General features: G+C 45.2%; 1 long non-coding RNA gene across 1 annotated transcript; it reads left to right on the forward strand.

Moving 5' to 3' along the window:
* Positions 1-204: 204 nt before the first annotated feature.
* Positions 205-22,872, forward strand: LOC142829208 (uncharacterized). Its single transcript, XR_012903623.1, has 3 exons — positions 205-3,926; positions 4,876-4,984; positions 21,291-22,872. It is a non-coding gene; the product is annotated as an uncharacterized LOC142829208 (long non-coding RNA).
* Positions 22,873-27,666: the final 4,794 nt, after the last annotated feature.

A 27,666-nucleotide genomic window follows, 5' to 3' on the forward strand; every position in this document is an offset into this window, starting at 1 on the left:
AAGTAATGAAGGGAATGTCCCTTTAAGAATCACTCACGAAGAGTGGATTACAGCTAGTTAAGAACCTGGAGCGAGGACTATAATACAATTCTTATGAAATAATTTCTAGCAAGGAGTATTTAAGGTTGTGTGTGTGAGAGACTTAAAATATGAGATGCTTTGAATTGTAGTCTGGTGCAACTAGATGTTTGTTGATGCCTCATTGTATGATGAGCTGTTACACAATGAATTAATAGCAGAGTCCAATAATTTGAGGAAACATTGCACAATAAGCACGTACTAGGGTGCGTGCACATATAGCGCACTGAACAATCATCTAAATGTGCAGATTACCCCCTGGCTCACTAGCCGTGGCCACAGAAAACAGTAAGATTCCACCACCCCCACAATAATATGTTTCATGGTGTTAATAGCAACTAATCCAGATTTGGGGATTTCCATCTCTCAACAATCTGTTGTTTGCAAACCTTCTCTCATCCAGGGACTAAGACAGTGAGTCAGAACTTTGTGTTTTATTCCTGGACTCTATAACTTTGTGGCAGGTCATTTTCCCTCCCTCTGTTTCAGTTTCCTTCTCTCTAAAATGATATAGTATGTGAAAGACAAAGGTGGGTGAGGTAATATCCTTCATTGGATTAACTTCTGTTGATGCAAGAGAAAGTTTGTGAGTTTACAAAAAATTCCTTTTCAGGCTACAATAGAAGATCAGCTGTAGGCGGGGGAGATGGGGTGCTAAAGATATTGTGCCTATGGGTGCATAATATGTATCGCTGGCCCTTTGTACAACAGAAATAGGCAGATTGCAGGCCAACGTGGGACTGCCAGATGGTTTTAAACGGATTCCAAAATCTTTTAATTAGTTTTTCTTCTTTTTCTTGGGTTTTTTATTATTATTTTGGCTGGAGTCTGGACCTTAACCAAATATGAGATCCTTGGGATTATAATCAGTACAAATAGATGTTTGTTGCTAGATTACTTTATAGTGCCTCGTTATATTAATAGCAGAGTTCAATAATATGGAGAAACTTTGATTTTAAAAAATGGACCTTGACAAAAAAAACCAAACGACTACCACTGAACATATAAAAGGATGTATCTATCTCACAGAGATGTGTGATGCTTAACTAATTATTAGGCCTAATTCTGCCCTCAGTTACATACCTGACCAACTCTTTTGATTTTTATGGTGTTATATAGGCTTGGAAGGAGGCAGAATCCTGCTATGCAAACACTTTGAGATGCTAGGCTTCAGCAAACCCACAACTATTATAAATACCATATGAGGGCAGGAATATTTTTAATCCTCTCTGGTAATTCTGATTTTGCTCGTAATTTCCCTGGATTGTTTTATCATTTTGCTTCAAACCTTCCCACCCGCTATGAGCCACCCCTCTTTCACTCGAAGGCTCATGATACCATCTACATGTTTTGTTAGTCTATAAAGTGCTACCAGACCATTTGTTGTTTTTTAAGTTTATACTTTACAAAGGGTCATCTAAGAACATCCACCCTTCCCAGAACCTAATCAGAATTTCCAGCCCATTAAGCTAACAGACAGCATTTTTTGCATATCTTAAAAGAATGACTGTAAACATTTTGTTAACAGCTTTTAAATAAATCCTTATCTGATCGACAGACTTAAATAGAGCTTTTAAAGATTAAATTCTATGAAGATGAGGAGAGAGAAACTGTAAGGTAGCATGTCACCCAGCAAAGCAGCCTACATTTCACTGCAGCTGCCTGCAAAATTTCACTTCTGAAAGCACTCAAGACTAAAAACACCTGTGAAAATGCTAGCCCACCTTTCCCCTGCCTGTTTAGTAGGACCTGGTACAAAGTGTCCCATTAAAGGCAGATTTTTTTCACCATGAAAAACAATCAACTTTGATGTGGCAGGCATCTTATTGATATGAACCCATTAAAACTTTGTACAATAAACTGCAGCAAAGAGACACTATTTTGTTATTTTAAAGCCAGTGAATAGACAGGCCTCCTATGGAAAAGTGAGTCATATTGTCTGTAGTACATTCTGTTCATTCTGTTATAATAAACACAAGTGTTTGTTTGCTGATCCCATTAGGATAGAACTGTAAACTCCTTTAACAGGAGAAGCCCCACTGACTGCTGTTAAGACTTGTGCTTTTTGGCATGTTTTAAATAGTACCAGTCCTTTCAGAATACCATTCCAGAAGGAAGTAATGGCAATTACCAAATTGTTTCTTTTAAAATCTATTCCAAATTTCTATTCTGCACTTCAAAGCTATGACCATAATACTTTCCAATGTTCCATCCTCAAAGAAAATTCAGTGAAAGTTGTCATCAATATTCTTTAATTGCATGGTTTAAATAGTCAGGGGTGGGAGATGAAGATGGAAATAAAATTAAAAATCATCTCATAAAATTGTTCCTGTTTTATATCATGCTAATCTCTGAGCTACTAGTTTGATATGTAGTCTGTGCTACACTCTCACAAAGAAACCCAGGAACTACTAGTTTGAGTTGGTTTTACAAGACTGGGATGTCGAAAGGAGAACAGGTCCTTTATTCCTCTATCTTCAAAATAATCCTTTTAGTTTACCTATTCTGCTCATGGTTCTGATTTCCATAGTAAGATAAATAATCAAGCAAACAACTTAATACCCCAGTGTTGTTGGAAGGTGATGGTCCACGTAGTATCCTTTCAATAGGGCCGTGTTTATTATTTGTATTATTGCTGCAGCTAGGAGCCCTAGTCATGGACTGGGACCTCTTGTGCTAGGTGCTGTACAAATGACAAACACAAAGTAATCCTTGCCCCAAAGAGATTACAAGTGATGTGTAACAAAGGAGACAACAGACAGTACGGATAGGGAGTCAGCATTGATCAGACTGATAGGCAGTGATCTCAGTACAGCAGTGGCATAACCATTGTCAATTTTTTTTGTAGGCATACTGGGAAAGGTGTTTTAATGAGGGTTTTGAGGCAAGCTAATGAGGGAGCTTTGGAGATCTTTATAGGAGCTCCTCCCAAGAAAGAGGGGTAGTATAGAAGAAAGCACTAAGGTGACTATTTTAGTATCCAGCGTGGATCGGGGACTAATTGGCTTGGGTCTGACAGGCAGGAGTTTTTGTGTTTGTTGGATACAGTGCCGCTATAGAATTTCAGGCCTATCATTTAATTCCCTCCTTTGATATAAAAATAACATGTTTCTGACAGACGTACACAATGCCGGTATAGAGGCTGGATGTTTGCACATCATGCAAATGGGATAACATTAGGAAGATAGTTTCTGAAGTGTCTGCTTGTCTTTTCAAACTAAACTAAATTTGGGGTGCACAAATAACAAACCTGTTTTCTGTTGAATGACTTAGCTGCCATTATAACTTCAAGTTCCATAGTTTACAATCTGGCACCCATCTGGTACTAGTAATTACATTGCTACAAAGCACTCCTTTCTGTCAGCTCTGAACAGCTGCATTCAGGCACTTGGGCCAACATGGCCCATGTCTCCACTTACTGGAGGATTGACACTTTGCAATTGATCTTCCGGGGTTTAATTTAGCAGGTCTAGTAAAGGCCCACTAAATCAAATGCGGAGGGTATCCCTAAAAGTGCTGGTACTCTTTGCATGTCTCCTGTTGACCGACTGCTATGGAGATTGCGCCAAGCTCAGCTTAAGGTATGTCGACACCGGCTGGGGTTGCATACCTCAAGCCAGCCTTCCTCCCACAGTGTAGACTGGAGAAATGTCTATAAACTAAATAACCTCCTCTTGCTAAGACCTGTGTTTTAGGGATCCTCAGAAATGAAGGAATATCTGGATTAGACTCCATCCAGAGCCAATCAGTACCATTCCTGCTGCAGTGACTATTCAGTGATTCTTCTGCAACATGCTCAATCCTACCTGCTCTGAGGAGCAACAAATCAGGTCCAGGAATCAAAACAGGTATATCTCTCCTTCCAGAGGTGCTGAGGCTCATCAGTGCTGCTTTATGTGCAATGGCCTTTTTCAATGTATTGTGTTTCCAGTCACTCAGTTATAGGAATTCCCCAGGAATAGTCTTTTCTGAGGTGATAGAAACATACATACCTCTTATCAGTGGGATGATTAGTTAACACACACAGACAAACAGGCTTAGTTAACTGCTTGTTGAGGTGTGAGGAGAGGTGTGCAAAGACAAACCACATTGCAATGGATAAGCAACACAATAAAAAGGAGTGTCACCCTCTTGTTTCAGGCCAATTCCACAAGCCAAATACACAGGGAAGGGTTGGAACAACTTCATTTACAAGTTTAATTCTTGTGCAAATGGGATGAACTTAGGCTGGCTCCCACACTACCTTCCACATCCTAATGACTTAACCAATCAATCAAACAATGGAGGTGCTAATTGTTCTTATCAACCTCTTGTAACTACTCAAATCATCTACTCACTATCAGAGGGGTAGCCGTATTAGTCTGAATCTGCAAAAGCGACGAGGAGTCCTGTGGCACCTTATAGACTAGTCTATAAGGTGCCACAGGACTCCTCGTCGCTTTTGCATCTACTCACTGTCTCTCTTTTTATTTCCTTTCCTCCCTCCTTTTCCCCACCTCCTTCCCTTATTTATTCTTGGTTCTGAAGAAGTGGGTTGTGCCCACGAAAGCTCATGGTCTACATGTTTTGTTCGTCTTTAAGGTGCTACTAGACTATTCGCTTGTTTGTTTGTTTGTTTGTATGTTTGTTTGTTTGTTTGTTTTATAAAAAAGAGAAGTGAAAAAGTATGGTAAAACCTAGTGTCAATGTAAAAGTTCTGAGTTATAGCCCAGGGAGAGTCACTAAGTGGGTGGATGTAAGTTCCTTGTGCTTTACTGAGAAGAGCATATGTAACAATTAAATTATTTCTTATTAAAGATTATAGAATAGGTAACCAGAGACTGGTGTCTAGTCCAGTATGAAGTACTGTGAAGTCCCTGCAGGTGGGAACCACCCCGTCTAAGATGGAGGATGACCTTTGGCTTCTGTAAGTAACTGTGTAACCCCACAAGTTTTACAACAGTGACAGCTATGCCACACAGTGGGAAGAATTTCTCTAAAAATGCTACTTGTTCTTCATGGAAATTAAGAAACTGCCCCTGGGATAAGAAGGATGAGCTTGTGCTTAGCCCATAGGACTACAGCAGGGGTGGGGAACCTTTTTTGGGTTGGGGGCAACTGAGCCACAGAAAAATCAGTCAGGGGCTGCACAAAAAATCATCTCACTGATGTGGCCCCTGACTGAGAAGCAGAAAGACACTTCCTACATTCCCCTTGCATGCCAGAGCATAGAGGGAGGCCAGGCTAGTAGATTTTGTCCCCCTCCCCAAACTCTGGGGAGTGGATCCCCAATGCTGAAGGCTGAAGCCAGGCAAGCTGGGGGGCTGAATCCAGCCCCAGGATGGTATGTTCCCCACCCCTAGACTAGAGGTTGGCAGACCTAGATTCTAATCCTGTGACCACAAACTTTGACTTTCCTGAATGTTTGTGCTTTTATGGTGATTTTATGTGCAAATGGGGTAATTGTAGGCAAATAGCCAGTCAAACATGTAAGTAGCCATTACTTGATTTGCCAGAATTACATAGGTGAATTTTGAAAATAAGACTTAATTGTCTTTTAGCCTCTGATTCTGTTCCTGTAAAATAGAAATAATAGGACCTACCTGTCTGGTAGGTTGTAAAGCTAAATTATTGTAGGAAAGTACCTGGAGACATTTGGAAAAAAGGGGCAAAGTGTAATGCTTCAGAGCCCATATGTCCTTAGACATGCAACTGTTACATAGCAGCTTCCATCTTTTGTTGTAAGCACACTGCTCTTTCTTTCTGCCAGTACTTCCCGTGGCAAAACACGATTCTGACTAATTCTCTGGGATACGTTGGTTAGGCCCAAGGACTTCTCTTCCATCCACAGTCCCAGTCTTCAGGAAGTGGGTCTGGCCCACGAAAGCTCATCACCTAATAAACCATCTTGTTAGTCTTTAAAGTGCTACATAGTCCTGTTTTTTGTTTCAGTGAGTTTAGCTCTCTGTCAGCACCAGATTCTCTCTTGTCATTTGCTATTGGAGCTGGGATGGAGTCCTGTAAGAGAGGTATTGAGACTGGGGGACAACCAGACCCATCAAGCCCCAGAAAGCCAAACGCCTCTCCCAGGCACAGTGCCACTGGGAGTGTCTACACTGCATCTTTACCAATCCCTCCCCAGCACAGGCACTGGTTTGCATTACAGTCTTTCCTGAAGGCTGCCACCTTAGCATGTTTAAAAGTATGTCTGCCATGGGAGTTAAGGGAATACACAGTGAGAGGGGGTCAGGAATCTGACAATCTCTACACATCCCCTGCGTGTTGGTAACTTGCCCTGGTGCTTCACTGTCTACTCCTCAGAGACTCTGATGCAGATGCTAAAGTTTATATTGGCTGCCACAAACTATGAAGCTTAAGCAAATTGAAATGCTTTTCAAATTAACTACAGGCAGTGTTGATCAGTGTCCATTTGAGATCCTTAGTCTCTCTGCTGCAAAAGTATGAGCCACAACCCAGTCACCCTCTGAAGCCGGGAGAAGAGCAATGACATTTTAATAACTGCTACATAAGGTATTTTTTTATTTTAAAGGGTTTTTTCCAGTGACAATTGATTTTTTTTTTAAATTTGAATGATCTTTACAAACATTAATCCCTTAACCCTAATTCTTACAAGTTCCAACAGACTAGTAAAATGAACTGAAAAGGGATATGTTTAATTTAAGCAATGAGATTACCATGCTGTGAATAAAGCCGCTTTTATTAATAAGTACCTCTCTGCCATGACTTTAAATTTAAACAGATGGGAATTTTACAGCCTCTGCTCTTCATTAATTTTTTTGGATCCTCTGGAGTAAAGCCCTCAATTCCTGTGATGTAATGGTATAAACAGTTGGCTCCCAGCTTAGATTCCACCCACAAGTTCTAAATTTGGAGCATGGCAAATTTTTGCAGATTCCAGAGACACTCTGCTCAAAAGACGTGCTGCTTCCTTGAGTCCAATTCGATTGCACCAAATAACAAAAGCGTGGGTTTTTTTATAACTGGGATAATAAATATGACTCAGATGCACATGTTGTCGATGTAAGCACTTGGGATTGGCTCTCACTTTATGGCACTGGGAAGAAGCCAAGCCAAATAAAAATTGTTTTGAGTAAATACTACATTTCTAGAGCATGAATAAGTTTTCTCTACAGCCAGCATGTCACTAATGGGAATAAGAAAGAAGCTGGGTAGAGGAAAGTAGTAACTAAATCATTGAACTAAATGTAGACAGTCTGCATAGAGACCTGTTGTTCTGACTCGTCTGGGGTGTGATATCACAGCTAATTCATAACAGGTCTCAGCAAGGCCACAAATGATGGAAATAAAAATAGCAAGTACAGGTCAAGTAGCTTGTCCTCCCTGACATTGTGCTTCCTTGAATAGCAGCTCAACTAGTAACATGTAAAGGAGCCCGATTAAGATCCCCCACACCCCCAAACATACTGAGACTGTGCAGATGCTTCCAATGAAGCACATAAATCGCCTCATTAAGATCAATAATGTTACCCACATACTTAAGGATGAGCATATGCATGGGGGTTTTTTAGAATCTGGTTTACAGGAACTCTCATTAAAAGGGGGATTTTCAAGCATGCTAATGTGCTATCTCAGCACAAGTGCCACTGAAAGTCCATGTAAACCAAACAAGGGATTTAATTTGGTTTTGATTATAGCTGTCCTGTTGGCTTCCTGTATGACCACAAGGAAATAACCTAACTTATCTGTTTCTGTATCTTCAAAGTGGGTTTAACAACAATTTTTGCTGTCCAACAGAGGTGTGAGGATACGTATTTAACATTTTATAGTTTGAGAACCTCGATGGAAGGTGTTATATTCACATAGTACTACCATCACTATTTTGTGGTTATGGATCAGAAGAAGACAAACCCATGGCCTCTGCAAAAAATAGATAAAATAGGTCAGTTAATATTATCTGATAATATTTTTTTAAAATAAGTTTAATTTTGCCCACCTTTTTGGCTTTTAGCTTTTGGGGTAATAGATTAAACCAAAATACATTTTTGTGTCCCCAACCACAATGTATTTCTGAAAACAGCATAGGCACCTCATGTTGTGAGCTGTAGTCCTGTTCAAGTGGAATGAACATTTTTCTGGGTGTAAAAATGTTCTTGTCTTAGGTTTCTTCGGAGCTGGGTTTTAAAAGAAGCCTTCAGGCAGGAAGGCCCATCTTACTGGGAGAGCTCTGTAGCTTCTATGAAATATGTAGGCAGTTAGAACATGATAATAAGGTGGGGTCAGAAGAATTCCCTGTTCTAGTGGTTCAAGCACTGGGAACTTCTTAATACTTCAGATGGAATTTTAATTTACAGATAGCATTGCTCCAGTTCTGTGAGCTCTATTGCTGTCAGTAAACACCTTCTTCTAGGATCTATTGTGAGATAACAGGGCAGGGAGGGGCCCTATTTATCATGCTGCTAAAGCAGCTTTGACTCTGCAGAATCTGGGAAATAATTACTGTTCGGCTACGTCTACACTGGCCCCTTTTCCGGAAGGGGCATGTAAATTTCACTAGTCGTCGTAGGGAAATCCGCGGGGGATTTAAATATCCCCCGCGGCATTTAAATAAAAATGTCCGCCGCTTTTTTCCGGCTTTTAAAAAAGCCGGAAAAGAGCGTCTAGACTGGCCCCGATCCTCCGGAAAAAGTGCCATTTTTATTTAAATGCCGCGGGGGATATTTAAACCCCCCGCGGATTTCCCTACGACGACTAGTGAAATTTACATGCCCCTTCCGGAAAAGGGGCCAGTGTAGACGTAGCCTTCATGTGTTTGAAGCTGCCAGTGATCATTTACTGCCAGCACAGCAAATCCAAAAGGTTATTATGAAGGGGAAGTAAGGGGAAGTATGTTTAAATATTAGCACTTCTATAGTGTTAGAACAATTGGTAAATCCTAAGTGATCTTGCAATTAAAGAAAAGAGCAGTGAAAAGTCACACTGCAAAGAGCAAATGAACTAACAAATTCAGGACATTATAACAATTTTCCAAATCTGGCACATTTGCAGGCCCACAGCACTGAAGCGTTTAAAATGGAGCCTTGGGCATCTATCTACTGATTTGCATACCCAGCTGCAGAACCGGTTGCTCTGACTTAGCAGCCAATGAAAGCTCACGATACCATCTACATGTTTTGTTAGTCTTTAAGGTGCTGCTGGAATATTCATTGTTTTTTAAGTTTTTTTTGGAAAACAGAGTCCAGAGTCTGCTCCAACACTGCAATACCATGTCCACACCCCCACTGTGATGTCTTGCTTACTAGAACTGAGTAGGGATGTAATAGTGTAGTCGGTTAACTCAGAGGTTCTCAAACTTTGTGATACTGTGACCCCCCCTCTAAGTTGCACACGACTCCCCAGGGGGGTTGGGATCCACAGTTTGAGAAACGCAGGATTAACTGATAAGCAAAAGCTTATAGGTTAATGCTATTGACTATGCGCATCCCTCCCCCCCGCCTCTCCCCCACACACCCTTTGCCAGTAATTTTTTTAGCAGGCTGGCCAGCAGCCCAGCTCAGTCCCAGCTTGCACTGGGTCCTGGACCTAACCCCTCTGTGGCTCTGCATTTAAAGTGTATTAGGAGCCAGGTGGAGCTTGCGCCAGGTCTGGGAGCTCATACCTCCTCCTCCCTGGACAGGGCTGTCCGGGAACTATAGACTAGTCGACTAACTGATACAAATTCATGAGGTTAATCGACTATTCAGTTAACCGATATTTAACATCCCTAGTTCTGAGTCTCTGACATTGCCAAGGAGGGCTCCACGCCAGCTCAAGAGGGTGAGGCATGCACAGGCGATTTGAAGCTGCCTTTTGCAATCTGCTGCTCCTGGGACTATCTACATGATGGTCTAGTCCCCAGTGTTTAATTAGAGCAGACTGGAAGATTCTCTAACTTCAGCTGGTTGCCAAGAAGCTGTGTAGGCTTTCTGGCAGTCAGGGATCTGTTGGGTGTAAAACAGCCCTGGCCAGGATCCTTATGATGGTGGATGTGTGGAATTAGGAGTGTTAAGGGCATCTGAGGATTTCAGCAACCAGATCTATCAGTTAAAGCAGGGGTGAGGAATGTAACGCTTACCTGCATCTGGCTCCCAAGGCTCAGCCCCTATCCCTCCAGCATTGGGGAGCACATGCTGGCACTCCAGCCTCTCTGCGCCCCGCTGCAATGCTGGAGCACAGAAAACCTACCAGGCTGGGCCCCCAGGCTCTGATGTGTAAGGGGAATGTGGGGAGTGTCTTTCTCATCAGTTAGGCAATGTCTAGACTGCAAGCCTCTTTCAAAAGAGGCTTTTTCGAAAGTATCTTTCGAAAAAGAGCGTCTAGACTGCAAGCAGTACTTTCGAAAAAGCAAGCCGCTTTTACAAAAGAAAGCAGCGAGTGAGTCTGGATGCTCTCTTTCTAAAAAGCCCTGTTGGCATTCAAGAATGCCTTTTTTTGAAAGAACACTTTCAAAAAAAGGCGTTCTTCCTCATGAAATGAGGTTTACCGCCATCAAAAGAAAAGCCGTGTTCTTTCGATTTAATTTCGAAAGAACGCGGCTGCAGTCTAGACACCGGTGAAGTTTTTTTCGGAAAAAGGCTACTTTTTTAGAAAAAAACCCCTGAGTCTGGACACAGCCTTAGAGGCCACATCAATGAGGGTTTGTGGGTTTGTTTTGTGGTGTGGGGGGTGGTTTGGTTTTTCTTGGGGGGGTGAGGTGTGCTTCCCACTTATGTGTGGCTTCTGACTGATTTGTCTGTGGCCTCTGACACAAAAAAAGTTCCCCACCCCTGAACTGGCCACAGGGCCAAGGTAGTGGCCAGGTAATTGGAACATTTAAACACTAACTAACCCTCAACACCCCCCTTGGGATTGGTAAGCCTCATCTTTTTCTGTCCCTGAGAGACAAACTGCACCCTAGATCAGTTACGTGATTTTACTAAGGTGACTGAGCGAGTCAGTAACTGTACTGCTAATGTGGCCAGAATCCTTGGGCATGATATAGCTGTTCAACAAATGGATGGATTTCCTAACTCAAAATCAGCTTCATGGTAGTAGGAGAGTGGTCTCCAACCTTTTTACGCCCAAGATCACTTTTTAAATGACAGACCAAGCCAAGATCTACCGCCCTGCCCCTTCCTTGAAACTCCGCCTTCTCTATTCTCCTCCTCTCCATCACTTGCTATCCCCAACCCTTATACTGCTGCTTTAAAAAAAAATTCTTCCGTAGGAAGAGGTTTTTCCAACATTTGGCCTGTCTAGGCTGGACCAAATGTCAGAAAAAAAACCCTTCTTTTGGAAGCCACCTTATTCCTTGTGGAAAGAGGAATATAGGGGTGACCGAAAGAGCACGTTTGCTCTTCCACTAAAAAAGCGGAAGAACAAACGCAGCCCAGGACGCAGAAGAGTTTTTCTGGGATATCTCCAGAATCCTGAAAAACTCCTGCAGTCTAGCTGTGTTGAGACAGGATGTGTAGGCTCTGGGGTGGGAATGAGGGATTTGGGTGTGGGAAGGGGTGAGAGGTGCAAGCTCTGGGAGGAAACCTGGGTGCAGGAGGAGGTGGAGAAGGGTACACTGGCTCGGGGAGGGGGCTCCAGACCGGGCAGTGTTGGGTTACTAAGCAAGCCACAGGCTTGTGGATGAGGGTGCAGGAATTTGGGTTGGGATATGTGAGGGGCTCAGGGCAAGGGGTTCCAGTGTATGATAGGCTATGATCTAGGGTCTGGGGAAGGGGGAATGCAGGAGTGGTTGTGGCCAGATGGGGGCGACTGGGGGTTTGTTGGCCAGGCTTCATTTTTAAATAAAATACTGTGTTAAACACACAAAGTTTCTGCATTGTCTTTATGAGAATGGCAGGGAACCTGCCTTGAGTCAGGGGTCACTGACCCATAGAAAAGTCATTTGGGAGCAGGGGACACAGTACTGGGGAGAAGTGCTAGTGGGTTCTGGGGCAGGGAACAGGGTGCCAGTGGGTGCAGGGGAGAGGGGGCAGGATGCCAGGACAGGTTTCTGCAGCAGGGGACAGGGTGCTGGGGGGGGACAGGTTTCTGCAGAGGGGAGCAGGGGGACAGGTTTCTGTAGTGGGGGACAGGGTGCCAGAGGGAACTGGTTTCTGCAGGGGGGCAGGGTGCCGGGGAACAAGTTTCTGCAGAGGGGGGCAGGTTTCTGCAGCAGGATGGGGGGGCCAGGGAGAGGGAACAGTGGGCCAGCAGGGCGGGGGACAAGTTTGGGGCAGAGGAGAGGGAACAAGGTTGGGGGCAGGGAGTTCCCTACACCAGCCGTGGAGGGATGCCTCCGACATGCGCTTCCTCCAGACTGACCGCAGGGCTGCCGGGTTGGAGTGAAGCGAAGCGGCTGCCCGGCCAACTGGCCATAGCGCTCACCCAGGGTGCACCAAGCTCCACGTGGGCAGGCGCAGAGGGGAAGTCGCTGATCAGCTGGAGCACGGTTCAGTCTCCTCGGGGCTGAACACCACAGCCAGCTGGCCAGGCAGCTTCTCCTCTGCGCCAGCTCACATGGAGCGTGGTGCACCCTAGCTGAGCGCCATGGCCAGCTAGCCAGGAAGTCGCTTCTCTTCGCTTCTGCCCGGCTGCCCTGAGCTCAGCCTGGGAAGCTTGCTCCAGCATAGCTGGAGCTAGACGCAGCCTCCCTGGGCTGAGCGCAGGGCAGCCGGGCTGGAGGGAAGAGAAGTGGCTGCCCGGCCAGCTGGCCATGGTGCTCAGCCAGGGTGCACCAAGGTCCACGTGGGCAGGCACAGAGGAGAAGCCGCCGATCAGCTGGAGCGCGGGGCAGCCTCTTTCAGCTGAAAGCCACAGTCAGCTGGCTGGGATGTTTCAGCCCTCTCGACCTCCCAGCTCCCACCATTCCTCGCAGCTACTCACCTGTGTTGTTGCTCGGTGAGTAGCTGCTCCTCAAATGAGGAAATCTAATGTAGTTAGAGAGGGCTCAAGAGCTACTCTTAGAGCCCCTGAGATCTACCGGTAGATCGCGATCTACTGGTTGGTGACCACAGTAGTAGGATTTAATGACTGTAACAGTTCATCTATGGACAGCAGATCAAACCGAAACAAGAAAGAAAATAAAATGGCAAATGTAAGAGCCCAGGATATTAGGTCTCTATTTAAGCTGTAGCAGTAGGGTCCCAATTCTGAAGAAGACTAAGGGTACGTCCTGGGATGAGGCATACCCGGGAGGTTGACAAATGCCTTTGATGTCAACCGCGGAGCATCCAGACTACCGCGCTGAGCCGACAAACAGCTGATCGGCTCAGCACGGCAGCCATTTCAATTTAAATGAAGAGGCAATTATTTAAATCGCCGCTTCATTTTCCTATGCTGGGTAGTCTAATCTACATGCCTCTGTCGCCAGAGGCATGTAGTCTAGACGTACCCTGAATGTTCTGAAGAGATCTCAGTGCTTGTGAGTTATTTCTGTAGTTTGAGAAATATACTGCTTTGGATGCTGGGCCAAAAGGAGCATGGACTATGGTGTGCCACCAAGATGGTACTAAGGAGGGTTCTCCAGGCTACCAGGATATTAAGGCTTCAACATTTAAAAGTGAATTTGCTCTAGATTGCAGTGTGACCATAGATTTTACCTATGGTCTTAATATCCTGTCACATTAGTCATTACTATGCTACTATACTATTAGTCATTCCTTGCTATGTTACTCATTCAATACCCTAATGAAAATCTTGATGTAAAGCATAGAACATATTTCCTTGTTGCTTTATAAGTGATTTTTGTCGTGTGAAAACATGCTGTACATAGAGCCAACAAAAGTCTGCTCGAATGCAGTCCTAAAGAAATAAAGTAGGAATTACGGAAAATGTGTGTTAGTCTCTCCCTCAGCAGTTCAGGTTTTGAAAGAAAGTCCCCACCCCATATTGTAGGGCTGGGACTTGTCCCACAGTGTGAGGCTGCCATCTAGTGCATGTTCATCACAGAGCATTCGTTAAATCCCTGGTAAGGAATGTTTCACCTAAACTGGCCTATTTATTTCACAGTGGCAATTCCCCTATAGGTTGTGTCTTATGATACCACTGGAGGAGGGATGCCTCTGTGAATGGGATGCTAGTGCTGTAAAGCCAAATTTGTTGGCATCATGCAGAGTATCACTTGTCTAACTGAATACTTTTACATCAACACCCTTATCCACGGGGATGTTTTTAATGCCTTCTTCTGCTGGCGGGGGAAGGGTGCACTGCTGTCATGTGCTTATGGCAGTCTGATTGGGGTCAGGCCCATGAGTTACATGTAGTTCCTAGAGTGGCAAATCACCAGATACATGTATGTGTCCTAACCAGCTGCTGTCAAGAAATGAGAGGCACCGGCACCTACAAGTCACCCCAGTCACGGTTGCAACCTAAATATAGAACATTGCAAATAGCTCTCATTTGAAGACAGGCTGTTTTCATTAATTATTCTCAATTCCACCTTCCCTAATATTAAAATAGCCTCCTGGGAAAGCATTATGGATGTTTAGGCCAGAAGGGACAAGTGAGGTCCTCTGATCTGATTTAATGTACAGCACAGGCCCATAGAACTTTCCCAAAATAATTCCTAGAGCACGTCCTTTAGAAAAGCATCCAATCTCCATTTTAAAATTCCCAGTGATGGAGAATCCATTATGACCTTTGGTAAATTGTCCCCCATTAAATATTTACACCTTATTCCAATCTGAATGTACCATCCCCTTTCAGCCATTGTATTGTGCTATGCTAGATAGTGCTGCACGATTGAAGAGCCCGTTGTTACATATTTGTTCTCTGTGAAGGTACTTATAGACTGTACTCATGTCATCCCTTAACCTTCTCTTTGTTGCTCTCTTCTCAGAGCTCGTGCTGTTTAGCTTATCCCTAGAAGGCATGCTTCTAATCCTTCCCGCATTCTTGTGCCTCTTTTCTGAACCCTATTCATTTTCTCAGTCACTTCCTTGAGTTGTGAGCACCCAAATCCGACACAATAGTCCAGCAATACCCAATACAGTGGTTGGACTTTTAACTTTGTTTTTATTACGGATGTGGCTCGATTAATACACGGTTACACTAGCCATGATTTGCAGACCATTGCTCTCTAAAGAGGAGTCATGGCAGGCAAATCACTGGCTTGGTGGTGCATGTAAAGCTGCTTCTCGCTCTGATCCAGGCCCTCTACAGGAGAGCAGCACTTGGAAGCACCCTCCTCTGAAATATTACCCTGCTCCACTTGGAAATATTAACACTTCCTCCATTGTGCTTGGCACTGGGAGGTTTCCCACTGTGAGCTGCACTGACAGATGTTCTGAGGCTCGCAGGGGCCATCTGGATGGGCAGTGACATCATCACTTGTAAAGGCAGCAGAGCAGGAGCCCAGAGTAGGAGTCTGTAAACCAGGGGAGGAAGCATGGCCAAAACACTGGCGATTCTGCTGTAATGGGGGCAATGTGAGATATGGGGAGGGTATGGTGCCAGCAGTGCTATAGACTCACCATGAAACCATGGAGAACTGACTTCCCCTTTGTGTCCTTACGTTTCCCCATCTGCAAAGTGGGGCTAAGCCCACTGATCTGCCTCCCAGGGATGCTGAGGAGTCTAGTTCATTACTATTTCTAAAAGGCATTGAGATCATCCAGTTGCTATAGATGTGCTACACAGCGGTGTTAACTTACCTGCTTAGCAGCACGGCACCCTTTCAGGGCTGGATTTTCCATTCTTTCAGCTTGGCATTGAACACAGAGCAGTAAAGCAGGGTCTCTTGCACCTAGTTCCAGCTATGCCATGCTGGGAAGACTAGAATAGCTGGACCCCACCATATTGGAATGATGGTCCCTCCCACTCCTGACATGATCTCAAGATTGGTGTAAAGGAAACCTAGTATCTACTTTCTTGGCTCTGTGCTAGGGATGTAAAATCCCATTTAAAAGTTATTTGTTTAACCAGTTAACCATCATCCCTCTCCCATGGTGTGCTATGGTGGGCCTAGCTGGGCTGGAGCAACCCCTTCTCATGACATGCTTGCGGGAGGTTGGGGAGAGGGGGCTGCTGCAGCCAGGCACTTGTTAACTGGTAAGCATGTGGGTGAGGCTAACCCTTTCTATCCCTGCTATGTGCTGCAGGAGAGTCCATGAGTTAGGAGAGCTCTCGAGTGGCTGCTTTCATCCCTTTTACCCTACAGAAGCAATGGTCAAGCACAGCAGCATGGACAGAGTTCAGTATTTACTCAGTAAAAATGAGGAATGCTGTGGTACCTTAATGACTTAAATTGTATCAGCGCAGAAGTTTTCATACTACACGTGTTAGTCTGTAAGGTGCCATAGGCTGCATTGTTGTGTTTACTGAAATAGACTGATATGGCTACCCCTCTAAAACTTCTTTACTCTGTGTGTTTCATGGTCAGACATGATGCTTTTTCCTTGTCTAGTCTTTGGGCAGTATAGAGATGTGCCTGAGCAAACACTGCGGTTTTCTCACATGCTTTTCTCACATGCTTTTAGTGAGTCTGGGTGTGTAGCGACATGAGTCACCCTAGAGGGTTGGGGGAGAAGTAAGCACCTGACTTGAAAGCATGTTTTTTTAATTAGACTCCTCCCAAGGTACATGCCAACCATGCGAGTTATGCTGCCCTTTTACCCAGATCGGTCTGCACCCTGCAGCCAGAGAGTGGGAGGCAATCTGACATAATTAAGAGCCTCTGAGGATCACTGCTCTGGGAGACTTTGCTGCTGTTTGTGTTTGCTGGAGAATTCCATATTGTGAAGCTCCCAATCACAGAAAGGTGAATGCAGCCCGAGCCAAGTATGTACGGGGAAAGTGGAAGAGAGCACTAAAATAGTCAACCATCTAGAGTGATTTTTAAAGCAATACAGAAAATAGAGAGCTGCTTTCTGTCTCAATCAAGGAGAGTCACTGGCTCACTCATCAGGCCCATTTCTATAAAGGCAGATTGATAAGCGTGCCTCCATTATTCTGTGTTGCAGTCCCACTGGGAAACAACCAACCTTTTAATTTTTGCGCCCTAACCCATACAGAATGCAAGCAACCTGCAGACATCTCTGGGAGACCACTCAGATTCCAAGGTAAAAGAAACACCTTCCCCAGCAGTGTGTACACAGGCACACTGACGCTTTTCCTACCCTCCTCTTTTCCACTTGGGAGTCGAGATGCTCACAGCAAAGGCTGGGAATTCTTTAATGGAGTAGGGGAGGTCTAGGTTGGATATTAGGAAAAACTATGTCCCTAGGAGGGTGGTGAAGCACTGGAATGGGTTACCTAGGGAGGTGGTGGAATCTCCATCCCTACAGGTGTTTAGGTCTCGGCTTGACAAAGCCTTGGCTGCGTTGATTTAGTTGGGATTGGTCCTGCCTTGGGCAGGGGGCTGGACTTGATGACCTCCTGAGGTCTCTTCCAGCTCTATGATAACATGTCCCCAAGGAAAGGGTTCTGGGCCCTCCTCTACTTCAGGTGCCTGCTTTCATGGACTTCTCTACTGAAAAGAGACAATACCTAAAACTAGACAGAGAATGTCATTAATTACTCAAAAAACAGGACTGTGTAGCACTTTAAAGACTAACAAGATGGTTTAACAGGTGATGAGCTTTCGTGGGCCAGACCCACTTCCTCAGATGAAATAGTGGAAGAAAATTGTCACAACCATATATACCAAAGGATACAATTTTAAAAATGAACACATATGAAAAGGACAAATCAAATTTCAGAACAGAAGGGGGATGAAGAGGGGAAAAGGAGGGGAGGTAAATGTCTGTGAGCTAATGATATTAGAGGTGATAATTGGGGAAGCTATCTTTGTAATGGGTAAGATAATTAGAGTCTTTATTCAAACTTAGGCGTAAAGTGTCGAATTTAAGCATGAATGACAGTTCAGAGGATTCTCTTTGAAGTGAAGTCTTAAAAGGTCTTTGAAGCAGGATGCAGGTAATCAAGTCGTTGAGACAATGTCCTTTCTGGTTGAAATGGCAAGAAACTGTTTTTTCTTTGTGATCCTGTCTGATATCTGTTTTGTGGGCATTGATCCTTTGGCGAAGTGTCTGAGACGTTTGTCCAATGTACATAGCGGATGGACACTTTCGGCACATGATTGCATAAATTATATTTCTGGATGCGCAGGAATATGTGTTCTTGATCTTATAACTCACTTGGTTGGGTCCAATAATGGTATCAGTAGAGAGAATATGTGGACAAAGCTGGCAACAGGGTTTGTTGCAAGGGAAGGTACCAGGGTTGGTGTTAGTGTGGTATGTCCTGTGGTTGTTGGTAAGAATCATCTTGAGGTTAGGTGGTTGTCTATAGGAGACTATGGGTCTGTCTCCCAGAGCCTCTCGGAGTTTAGTATCCTGTTCCAGTATAGGCTGTAGTTTATTGATAATGTGTTGGACAGGTTTAAGTTGGGAGCTGTAGGTGATGACAAGTGGTGTTCTATTGTTGGTTTTCTTGGATCTGTCTTGAAGTAGATGACAGTTCAGAGGATAACATGGGGGTTTAACCCAGAGGTTTCTAGGTATTCGTTTGGCTCTTTCAATTTGCTTTTTTATTTCTCCGGGTGGGTAGTTGAGGTTTATAAATGCTTGGTAGAGATCCTGAAGTTTCTGGTCTCTGTCAGTGGAATTAGAGCAGATGCGGTTGTATCGAAGGGCTTGGCTATAGATGATTGATCATATGGTGTGTTCTGGATGGGAGCTGGAAGCATGTAAGTAACTGTATGAGTCAGTGGGTTTTCTGTAGAGTGGTGTCTAATTTTCCATTGCTGATTTGTACTGTCGTGTCCAGGAAATGGATCTCTTGTGTAGAATGGTCGAGGCTGAGATTGAACTCTGTGGAATGTCTCCAGTGTTTCTTGGCCATGTGTCCAGATCATAAAGATGTCATCGATGTGGCGTAAGTAGAGAAGGGGTAAAAGAGGACAGAAGTTGAGGAAACGTTGTTCTGGGTCAGCCATAAAGATATTAGCATACTGTGGGGCCATGCGTGTACCCATGGCTGTGCCGCTGATCTGGAGGTATAAGTTGTTCTCAAACTGGAAATAATTGTGGGTGAGAACAAAGTTACATAGGTCTGCTATCAGATTGGCAGTGGTGTCCTCTGGAATAGTGTTTCTCATCACCTATTAAACCATCTTGTTAGTCTTTAAAGTGCTACACAGTCCTATTTTTTGTTTCAGCTGCACCAGACTAACATGGCTACATTTCTACCATTAATGACTCGGTTTGACAGGTTTTACTCCAAACACTCCTTAACCTGAATTTCAGCTCTCGGTTCCTTTAAGGGGAGAGGTTAGAATTGTTAAACATGTCTGAGCAGGGAGGCTCACAATAGTTTTTAGGCACCTAATTTTAAAGTTATTCAGGTCCCTGGTGGGATTGTCTAAAGTACCTACGTACCTAATTCTTGGTGTAGCTGCTTTTGCAGATACCTAGGAGCCTATCTGCAGAATGCCTTTACAAACCTGGCCCTTAGTGCCTAACCCTCTTTCATAGCCTAAGCTGTTCCATCACGCAGGGCAACATTTTCAAAAATATCTGTCTCCATTTGAATGTTAATAGTGTATGAACAATGCTTATTAATACATTAACCATGTGATTTGTAAAGTCTAATGTCCTGTCCTACATTCATGTTGCTAGTCATCTAAGCCATGGCTAAGCACAGCTAGCAGCTGGAGTTGTCTTTTGTCCTCTTTTGTAGAGGACAGTCCTGGTTTTTGCTTCTCTGTCCCCTATTGCTGTGAAACAGGATGCCTTCATGGCCTCTATTTTTCTCTTGAGACCAGAGGGAGAAGTCAGCCAGTGCACCCCAGTGCTGGGGTGCTTGGTTCAGGCTGCTACCAACGAGGCTCCTGGGGCGCTCATGCAGGCTGGCAGGTAGGTAGGCAGGCAGGAGAAAGGGGCTGGTGAGCATGCCCACCAGCAGGTGCTGCCTCAGCTCCTCCCCCAGCACCCTTTTGGGAGGGCTGGGGGCAGGGGCAGCCCTAGACTAGCTGCCAGCAACTGGCGCCCTAGATGAACCATGCAATCAGCGCCTCCCCCTCCCCCAAGGGCAGATATCAACTGAGGGTTTTGGTTCTGTGCTGGGGAGAGGGGGGCTGGGGATGGAGTTCTGTGGCTGGGGGCGGAGTTCTGTTGGCTAGGGGCCAGGGGCTGGGGATGGAGTTCTGTGGCTGGGGGTCAGGGGGCTGGGGGCCGGGGATGGAGTTTGGGGACTGGGGGGCTGGGGATGGAGTCCCCTGCGTCCTCCTCCTCCCAAGATCCCACCCCCCAGAAAGAAACCGGTATGTGCCTCTCCTGGGGCTGACCCACCCCCCCACGGGGCAGCGGAAACCCCCGCATTCCTCCTCCCCTGGGGCTGACCTGCCCCTCCCTCTCCTGCGGCCCTCCTCCCCAGGGGCCACCCCCCCCCCCGCGGCACAGGGGAACCCCCCCCCCATGTGCTGCCGCTCCCAGGACTTAACCCCCCTCCTGGCTGCAGGGAAGCTGTGCTCCAGGTAAGGCACTGGAAGGGGAAGGGGAAATGGAAGGGGCAGGGTTTGGAATTTGGCGCCGCATGTAACTTGGCACCCTAGGAGGCTGCCTAGTTTGCCTATAGGCACGGGCCACCCCTGACTGGGGGATGGCTACAGCTGCACATAACGAGTCTTCTTCCTCTTCCCCTGACTGTCTGAGGGGAATGTGCTCAGCGTGTGCCATTGACTTGCTCCCAGCCGGGGAAGAAAGGGCAAAAGGACTGCAGCAGGCTGGGAACTTTCCCTTTGCTCCCAGAGCAGCAGAGGGAAAGGATGAAGAGCAGCAGCGACCAGAAATGTGTGGCTGCAGACCCCTGCCCGCACTCCTGAAATGGTACCTTGTCTCCTCAACCCCCGCACATATCCCTACAGCCCTAATTCCTGTGCCCCGCACATCCCTCTGCCCTGGCTCCCCTCAGTACTAAATGCAACTGTTCTCTTGAGGTACCTATGGCACCCTTCTAGCAACAAATGTTTCCCCTCTGCATTAGCACTTATCTCAGTATGTTCACACCTTACTAAAAATATTTTATGAGCGCATTGCCTTGGTATGCACATGAGAGGCAAAGATAGAAACTGTACATGTAGATTGGTCTTTGCATGCCCAGTTAGGTCCCAGTCCTGAAAAGACCTGCATGTGTGCATAGCTTGTGCCTAGATTCACTGACATCACTAGAACTAAGCAAAGTTCATGAAGTTAAGTTTTTGTGAAAGTCTTTGTAAGATGGCAACCTTATCTATTTTGCAGAGGCAAAATATCTGCATTTCCAGTAAATAGTGGGTATGTTCAAAGAAGCAGGCTCAGTGTTTGTCACACAACCTAAAACTTTAAACAAATGGCTTCTGAAAGATGAGTTGAGCAAATAAGCAATTTCTTTTCTTCAGTTTGTTAGCTATGTGGGGAGCATGGAGTATTATTCTGAGTTGAAACAAAAATGATTTTTTTTCAACAAATAAAAAAGTTTACCCATATTTCAGGTAAACAAAATATTTCAGTCTACCTGATGTGACTGCTTCATTTTGATTTGGAGCATTGAAACATTATTCCTTTCAAAAAATTAAAGGAGCTCAAAACCAAAAGTCATTTTTTAATTGAAAAGTGCATTTCATTTTAAATGTTGAAACAAAATGTGTTGAGATTTTGGAATTCAATGGAATTGACACAAATTCACAAAAAGTTTGTGTCGCTGGGTATGTCTACACACAGGCCTTGTCTACACTATGCTTTCTGGTGCCAGAAAAGTGAGCGCATACACAGTACAAAGCAACTTTTGTTGGGGGTAAGGAGACACCCAGTTTTGTTGACAACAAAACTTCCACCTCCGTGAGAGACTGCAGGATCACTGTTGTCTTCTCCTCTCCTTTTATTGTCAACAAAGAGCCAATATGGACTCTGTTGTCTCTCTCTGCCAGTATCCCACAATGCCTGCCCTGATGGCTCTGCTCTGCGTTTTGTAATTCCTGCTGGGTGTATTATGAACTCAGCTACCCTGCAGGCATGAGCCCCTCCCCTTTCAGGGCTCCAAGACGTATCTGACAGCTGAATGAGCTGCTCTGTCTGGGGAACGAACAAAAAGAGCAAATAATTGGACTGCTCCTGTTCTGCCCTGCTAGGAACACGGCAGCAGGTAGACTCCTGCTTCAGGGGGAGGTCTGGAGAGACAGCTGTGCTGCTTTGACACTCCTCAGCAGGGAGAGCTCACAAAGCTACTCATGATGCTTCTCCCAGCAGCTGAGGATGCTGTGGGAGAACTCAGAGAGAATCCCAAGAACACTGCACTATGGGATACTACCCACAGTGCTCTGTCAACAGGGGAGCTTGCAACGTGGCCATGAAATATGTCAACAAGGGAGGCAGAAAAACCAGTTTGACTAATTTTCACTTTCACATGGACAGTACTTTTATCACCAAACCTTCCCAGTATAGACATTACCTAAAAGTCAGCCGCTGTAAACACTGTTTGTTGGCAATTTTGTCAACAAAAAACTTCCTCCTAGGAGCTGAATTTGCTTTGTAGGCAGGAGAGCACTATCTGGCATCTGAAGAAGTGGGTTGTGGCCACGAAAGCTCATTATTTCTCTCTCTCTAAAAAAAAAAATTCCTGCAGGACAACAGAATTGACAGCATCACATCATCTGCAACCACAGGCTGGCCCTAGAGGCCATGGGGAGAGCCGGGGCTGCTCCCCCTCAGCCAGGAGAGGTGAGGCTGCTTTTACCCCCTAGTGCTAGCTATATTTTTGGGGGTAGTTTCGAAGGCACTGCAGGATCATTGTTGTTGAGGTTTGTTTACAGTAGTACTTGCTTTTGTCATTGAAGGAGCCGGAGTGTTAAGCAATGCCTGTGAATGACAAAAGCTTCTTTGTCTCTCAATTGCCAGTGCAGACAAAGCATCAACAAAACCTGTTGGTCAAAAATGTTGCCCATCCATAACTGAGAATAGTTTTGCTTCTGGTGTCAGTGAAAAATCTCACTATTTTTAATGCTTTTCCTATGGTATCTGAATTTATAGGAATCATTTCTGCCTTTTTATTAACAGGATGTTATGGCTGTCATAGGACTTTCTTCTGACTAGCTGGTAGCAACATAAATCCTTTCCCCTTACTTCTGGGGATTAGGTGAAATCCTTGATTCTGTTTTTAGAGACTATGGGGAGAGGTGAGAGAATACGTGGTGCATGTGTCTTGGTATGAAGAGTGCTCCTGGAAGAGCACATTGGTGGGAAGAGCTAGCTATTTAAAACTTATTCTCGTCTTTAGAAAAGGGTGTTAGCAGCCTTTTGATTTTTGTATCAAACAAACCATGTTGTTCCAAATTTAATTTTCTTTTAGAGGTAGGAGGCATCTGCTGGGAAGTGGGAATCCACCTCATTCTTCCTTTCCCATCCTTCATCAGCCTCAGTCTATTGTGTTTGTAGCAACACCCTAATAATTTTAAATTAATTTGATATGAGATGAATTGCCTCAAACCAGCTTAATATTCCCTGTGTGGAGGAGCATTGTCCATACAACATCAGCTAGTCACCAAGTAATTTCTTCGGCTATTTTGTAAAATGGGGAGAAGCTTGCAGCCAGCTATAGCTGAAAACTTTAGCTGTAAACCATTTAAATCCAAAAGGCTAATTCTTTCTCCCTGATTCTGAGGGAATACTGGTAACTAGGCGCTGAGTGTTGGAACCAGAGGAGTTAGGGAGGATGTGGTTTATAGAACGAGGAGGCACAAGATGCAGGTTTGGATGTATTCATCTCTTGGGCTATGTCTACACTGCAGGATTCTTGCGCAAGAGCGTCCATGGGAGTGTGGACGCTCTCCGGCGCAGGAAAGCTCTGATGGTCATTTTAACCATAGGGGTTTCTTGCACAAGAAACCCATTGCCCATCCACACTGCCTTCTTGCACAAGAGCTCTTGTGCAAGAGGGCTTATTCCTCATGGGGAGAGGAATAACTCTTGTGCAAGAAGCCCTCTTTTCTGATGCTTTACTGTAAATTTACTTGCGCAAGAACACACGTGCAGTGTAGACACTCTGCAAGTTTTTGCACAAGAACGGCTGTTCTTGCACAAGAAGCCTGCAGTGTAGATGTAGCCTTGGGGATTAGTTTTGGGCTCTCCTCATTAAAATGATGCATTTTAAGAAATTGTGTACAATGGTAAGAATTCATCATTTATTTCTAGTCTCTTCAAATCCAGTCGCAAGTTGCACATTAGTTTGTCTAGCACAGACACACCATGCTTAGTGCTTTTGGAAAATAGTGCTCAAACCCTGAGGAGAGGTGTGTTGGCTACATCTGAAGTAGAAGTGTGCCAAGTTCTATCTATTGCTGACAATCACCACTAGATGGCGGGGTAAGACCAAATATATCCTATGCCCATGAAACTGGCACTTCCCATTTACACTTCTAGGACCTAGAAGTTAGTTACCTCAGGCATAGAGGGATGTGGAAACATTCGTAACTCTGAGCATAATGTTACGGTTGTTCCTTCAAAAGTTTACAACTGAACATTGGCTTACTAAAGCTCTGAAACTTCACTGGGAGTGGCAGGCCTGGCTGAGCACCGGTGGTTAATCAGCAAGCATCACCTGGTAACATAATTAACCAGCTATATCCCTATGAGGAAGAGAAATAAGATCTAGGTCTGTCTTTGCCTAGTTTAAATTGTGACATTAAATCCTAGATATGTTTAGGACTGCTTTGAGGCAGGCAAAGGTGTTGCAGTGTGTGTGTTGTATTGTTCCATGCTTGTCCAGCTTTTGAAGGTTTCCTGAGGTGCCAGTCCAGCCTGAGGCGATACCCAGCACTTCTACGTATTGCATTTGTGTACTGCAGATTGGGTGGTGGATGAGAACACAATGTGCCTCGCTCCCTGGCTACTCCTGTGCTGTGGGGGGAAAGTGCAAGGCTGAGGGCTAGATGGAGAAGACACTAGTGAATAAGCTCACACCTGCATCCAACTGAAACTCCACCCACTCAGCTCTCCCTCCTGGTGCTCTGGGGAATGCAGCAGGTAAGCGTGGCAGGCCAGCTTCCTGCACAAGCGAGGCTTTAGTTACCTTAGCAGTGTTCAGCCTGAGTTCTCAAGAACAGTCTGTTGCCCAGTGTAGCATTTCACCAAGAACTTCCTTATGAACATTTTATCTCATCTTCTCAAAGTCTGGGGCTTGGTTGGTGTGGCTTTTCCAGGCTGCGATGTTTTGCGAGCTCATGCCTCAGAGGTATCCTTAATGTAGAGACTGTGTATTTATTATGTTGTAGCTGCAGTGGACTTGCTTGAAAGTACAACTACAAGGTTGCACCTCCCCAAACCAGCAATCCCTGGTCTGGCAACAGCCGTAGTCCAGCACGACCACAGATGTTCCCGGATCAGAGAGTCTGGCAGCCTAGTGGCAGGAGGGCTCCAAAAGCAGGGCTGGGATGAAGCAGTAGGACTGGCAGCAACCCTGAGCAGCCCACAGAGGTGGTGCTGGAGCCATCAGCAGTCACTGGCAGGTGTGGCACTGAGACCGGGTCCAGGGTGGCATCTGCAGTGGAGGATTGGACTGGCGAGAGCCCATGGTAGTGCGGGGCTAGTGCCAGAGCCTGTGGGTTGCCACAGGGCAGGAGTTTGAGCCCTCAGCAGCAGTCCCAGCAGTCTGTGGCAGTGCAAACCCTCAGCAGAGCCAGCCCCCACCAGCAGGACCAGGGCCAGAGCCAGCAGTAGCCCCTTGTAGCCCTCAGCAGTGGGGCTGGGGTCGGACCTGCAGGCAGCCTCCAGCATCCCCCTCCTCCAATTCTGGTTGTGCTGGATGTTTGCAACACCAGCCTTCAGCTCCACCACTCAATAGCATTTGTTTCCTCAGGGTCACAGAGAGTAATAAAGCTAAGTAATGTAGCTCCGTAGATTTCACGCCCCTCACCTCCCCCGCTTCAACTCCATGCCAAATTCCTGCGCCTTGTGTTTGAAAGTTACTCAGAAGACCCTATTCCTAATAACCCTGCTGGGTGTAGCCAGACAGCCACCCCCCCATATCATCCATCCTATTTGCCTCTCTGAAGCATACAGGGCAGAGAAGGAGCAGTAAAATCAGCATAGTCTATGCTGGCTCATCTGATCCTGAGAAGCTGAAAAAAAAAAACAGATATGTGGAGAGAGAGCGATTAAGTCAATAAGCTGGCCTTGAGGCTGCGAGAACTGCCCCCGGCTGGCACCCATGTTGATTCAAACACACACACAGTCCCTGGGAGAGGAATTTCCCACTGAGAAAAGAATGTCCAGTACTTCCAATTTAATCATCTCAATTATCTCTTACAAGTGTAAATTAAGTTCACAACTCCCTTGTAAGAACTGGTCTCACAAAAGACAGACCAGCATCATTTGGCATTACAGATAAGAAAGAGAAAATATGTGACCCAATGGGTATATAAGATAGGTCCAGCACACACTCACTTTGAGTGTCATTCTACCCTCTACCTGCTGGTCGGGTTAGGTGTTTGACCTCCCGAGGTTCTATGGGGACGCCCACCTCGTATTTTCGTCTTTCCTAGGAATTGAGGGACCGGCCCTGGCCTGACATGCTGGAGTCGAGAGGCACAGAAGGGGGTAAAAATTGTACCTGGATGTGGTCCTCTGTCTTAAGTGTACACATAGAAAGAGTAAGCTGTTACTTGGTACCATTATTTCTATTTTCCTATCTTTATCTTCTTTGTAACCATTTTTAAGATCTATATTTTGCTAGCAGTTAAGAAATAGAACAATAGCCATTGCAACCATATGATTTATAAGCTTCCTCAAATAAACCTGTAACTGTTTAAGTTTTAACCTCACTCCTTCAGTTGCTGTAATAGAACCAAGCACAATTTAAAAGAACTTCAGCCGGTCATAAAGGGACAGATATAGGGAGAGCTTGGGCGTTTGGATTTGTGTCACACCCAGGTGGCAAAATCCGTTGGGACGCTTCTCAGCCTCCCCAAGGCTGCCCGCTGCGAAGGAATTATGAATTCTAGCAGCTGAAATCTGAAGTGTAATAAGCTCTTCCTGTACACTTATTGGGGCGCCCATCAACCTCTTCCAGGTTGCCCACTGCAAGGGACCCCGGTCTCAGCAGTTAAAGTCTCGGGTGTATAGTACACGTACACACACACACACACACACACACACACACACACACACACACACTGCCCTGACCGTCGGCTGACACTGGGCATGGAGAGAAAGTTGTTTCTGGAAGCTCAGATGACAGTGTTGTAAAGAGCACTTTGTGTAAAGTAAGGTTAACTAGTGCAAAGACAAAGGTTTCAAGAAACTAGTTTTGTGCAATGCCCCTAAAATTGTTTTGTTGCTTACAGTCTGATCTGATCCAAAACCTAATGGTTTCTGACCCCTGAGGGCATGTTTACACTAGGAAATTATTTCAAAACACTATTTCAAAACTCTCGAAATAACTATTGCAAAATTATACGTCCAACACTGCAGAGAAGCCTTGACATTAGTCCTAGTCAGGCTCCCTTAATCTGGATGTGCTCCCTCAACTTAGGAGCCTCAGGAAGCACTGGGGAATAATGACATTGAATGACTCTGGGGAGTAGTTATTTCAAAACAGCAGCAGTGGAGCATCCATACTATCTTGACTTTGAAATAAGAGTTAGTC

Source organism: Pelodiscus sinensis, chromosome 4 (assembly GCF_049634645.1).
Source record: "Pelodiscus sinensis isolate JC-2024 chromosome 4, ASM4963464v1, whole genome shotgun sequence".
Classification (NCBI taxonomy): Eukaryota; Metazoa; Chordata; order Testudines; family Trionychidae; genus Pelodiscus; species Pelodiscus sinensis.